The following is a 4,049-nucleotide window of genomic DNA, read 5'->3' as shown; positions in this document are numbered from 1 at the left end:
AAGTTTAATCGCGTTTTATGTTATTATGTTAAAAAAATTCTGTTTGCACTTTAGCATCGTGATATAGTCATTGGCACAATTAGTACATTTTATTTGGTAGAGTAATTACTAAATTTAAACGATATTGTTAATATGCGGTTTATTTTTTGCATCTTTTTTGTACGGTGCCCTCTTTTACTTTGCGGAATCGTAAATTAATTTTTTTTTTTTTACTTTCGTCGTTAGTTTGAAACTATTAACGTTTTATTAACGATAAAAATGACGAGAACAAAATTGCCAAAGGAAAATTATTCACATTAAAAACAATTAATTAACCATTTAAATTAATTAATAATATTTAATTTACGCATTTATGATAAATTTTAAGATCGCAGACTTTTCTGGTTACTTTTTATGACAAACGGCTTTTATTATGTTATCATATTATCCTATAACAAGGTTTCCCGACTTGAAAATACTTATTTATTCCAGAAATATATTTCTTATTAATTAAAGTAAATTAAAAGTAACTTCTTCATATTAAGGTGAGAAATGTTTATTTATTTGTCTAAGGTAATTAACAACATTGCAAATTTCATTAGAAGTTCGTATAAAACAAATAATTAATAATTATTCAAGTGGATTAGAAACATTAGTATATTTGAAATTTAAAATTACTTTGAAAAAATGGCATATACATATTTGTGAGTATCCACGTATTAATGGGATTTAAAATATCCGCCTTATAAGTATGATTAAAAATATATTTATATCCTATTATCCTATTTAAGTAGTGGCTATTTGAAATCCATATTTTTCTACTTACATTTAAAATTATACATCATAAAATATAAATATTTCACGGATCCGCTATAAGTACATCGATTGTATATATATATATATATATATTTTTTTTTTTTAAGTATCCTGGCTCAGAAAATCTAAATAATTTTCCATATAACAGGGAATTAATTTACGACACAGGACAAATATATATATATATATATATATTTAGTATCGACACTACTACTCACTACATATAATTACATTCCATCCATAAATGCAGGAAATTTTAATAAAAAAAAACTTTAGTTATAAACATTTTATTCAATCGTATATACAATTGTTAGTTTATCGAAATAAATAAATTTATTATTCGAAATTATACAAAAGTATGAGTTAATTTAAAAAGAATTTAAACATTTTAAAAAGATTTAATATTCTATGGTAGTTTTTTAATATCATTAATAATGGGAAAAATAATCAATGGGGAAAAATTTTTAAGAATTTCGAGAAGTCATATATTTGGCAGAACTTTATTCGACGCTTCTATAGTGTTTTATCATACTTTTATCATTGCAATGGTGATAAATAGGCTTTTATAGGCTAATGCCGATACTAAATAAATATCGAAACCATCGAAACCAACAGCCGTTGATGAATTTGATTTGAAAATTTTAATAGAGAAAATGATATGCAGAAAACTTGTTGAAAACAATCGAAACATAATGTCGCATGAATTGAGCCGGAGCTAAAACAAAACTGTTTCTCCCTACGGAAATAATACGGTTGCATGTATTCATGTATATGCATGCGTGCCCATATGCGCACGCCTACACTGCAATTCACAGAACGAGAAATTCGTCGCAACAAAAGTTTCCCCGATTAAAATTACACTTTCATTTAACATCCCGGCACAAAGCATCGCAAATGCATTAAAGCTCTCACTTCCGCTCTGTTCCGGTGGCGCGTATATGGCGCGTAAATTTCTCACCTCGGGGGAGTGGCACAACTCGAGATAATCTATAATCGTCGGTCACTGCTTCGTGTAGAACGAGCCGGGAACAGAAAACTCGTTGGCGTTTGCATAAATGAGATGTGTTCGATTGAAGCTACATATGCCGCGATTATACGACTATTATTTCGTCAATTCAAGTCGCTCGAATATCGCCAGTTTCGCTTGTCTTATCCGTGCACGGGGACGGCGCTACGAGAAAGCTCGATAAATCGAATAGATTTTTTATGCTAATTTGTCGTGCGGATAATGCCCGCGCGAATGCCCGTGAATGCTGAGAATTTAATTAGTTTTAATGCACTTTAACGTTTCATAGCATTTAAGGATTTTGAATACATAATTTCATTAATGGGTAACATTTACATTCCGTTGTTTAAAACAATGGCGAGCTATGTGCAAGGTTATCCCGTACATTTGAATATCATAAATGTTGAAAGTCAATGCTTTGAATTTATTTTAACAATAGCGAAAGTATATCCGCGATTTTAATAACATATGAAATTATATTTTTTTACGACTTTTGCTCATCGGATTAACAGTTTTCCATGTATACCCGACAGCCGCAACAAACTCAGGGTAACCTACTTTCTCATTTGCTTTGATTATATGTACTTTAGACTTTTTAGAATAATTTCAGTAAAACGTATTTCGCCGTGTAATGGAGCCGCGTAGTAAGTGTAAAGAGCAGTGTAAAGTAAAAGTGATTTTATTCTTTAATGCGAACGAAAACTCTCAATTCCTGAATACTATAGTATTTGACAATATTTATCGTAGTAAATAGATGATGAGGTTTTCTCGAGCATTCAAAATTCTCTCTCCCTTTCACGCAAGCGCATAACTTATATTTAAAAATTAATTACTATCGGGGGGTAGATTTTTCATCGACATTTTCTTCAATTAAAGAATTATTGAAGTAGTTTTAAGCTATTAGCTCATGAAATATTTCATTTAACTTAACTATCGATGAAGCTACTATTAAATGAGCCTCGAACATAAAAGCGTTAAGGATTGACTAAGGATTGACTTGCGGAGAATGAAGGGATTTCGACACACTCGAACCTCATTACTATCTTACGTTGACTGAAGAACGCGCAATTAAACTTAAGTATCGTAACATCCACGGTATCAAACATTTTAAATGTTCATCTTAAATTGCGCGTGTATATGATTCCATCTTCTTATCTTCTCTCCGATGTATATTGGATTAATGACATTAACATATCTCGCCCAAAGTAAGTTATATTCCCATTTCTTATTTAAAACTATTGGTAATAATAATGCAATAGGATTTTAATATCATTTTACATAAAGGATTGAACGATAACAGCGACAATTGGGTTGCGACAACTTGCCCGCGTAAGTGAGACCCAATCGACTATAACTATATTTTATTCAAATATATAATGCTGTAAATTTTCAAATCGGTAGCGTTAATTAACCGGATATATGCAGCCCATTGGAGCAAAGAGTTCCCCGCTTTACTTAAACCCGTCCCAGCCAAAAACTCAAGTATTTGAGAAAAAAGTTTTAAGCACCTTAACAGAAGTTGCTTTATCCAGTCGTTCGAGGATTTGAAAAGATAAACAAGGGTCAAATTCGATAAAACAAAGAAATTCCGCTGCGCAAGGAAAATCGAGGCGAGAATGGTGATCGCGGGTCGGATAATGCGGTGAAGGGCCTCGCGTTACCGGCTTTCATAAAGAAAGTGATCAGAGCGGAGTGCTCGAAAACTACACTCGCGAGAGCGAGGCCGTGCTTTAATTCCCGGCGGCGGTGGCGACGGCAGCAGCGGCGGCGGCCGCGGCGGTGGCGTTGGCGGTGGTGGCAGCGACAGCGGTAGCGGCGGTGACGTTGGCGGTGGTGGTAGCGGCAGCGGCAGCGGCAGTAACGGCGACAGCGACGGCAACGGCGACGGCACATCCCGTCCATCCGGAAGCCCATCGCCACGTTCGCTTCCCGCGGTTTCCGACTCGCGCGACCTCCTCCCCACCCCCAAGGACGCGACCCCGGCGTTGCGCGCGCAGCCTCCCAACAGGAGAGCACACGCGTAGCTCTAGCCGCTGGCATCGCCAGTCGGCGCCAAGTCGCGCACTCGCTCGTCGCAGCCGTAGGCACGCGCCTCTCCCACACGTCCGTCGGTCCGCTACCGTTCCCTGTCCTCGCGCTCCCCGCCGTCACCGTCGTCGCCGTCGTCCCGGTCGTCGCTGTCATCACGACCACCACCGACACCATCACCTTTACGATCCACCACCACCACCACCACCACCACCACCAC

The sequence above is a fragment of the Ceratosolen solmsi genome, unplaced genomic scaffold (assembly GCF_000503995.2).
Source record: "Ceratosolen solmsi marchali unplaced genomic scaffold, CerSol_1.0 scaffold7, whole genome shotgun sequence".
Classification (NCBI taxonomy): Eukaryota; Metazoa; Arthropoda; class Insecta; order Hymenoptera; family Agaonidae; genus Ceratosolen; species Ceratosolen solmsi.
This window is presented reverse-complemented; position numbering follows the sequence as displayed.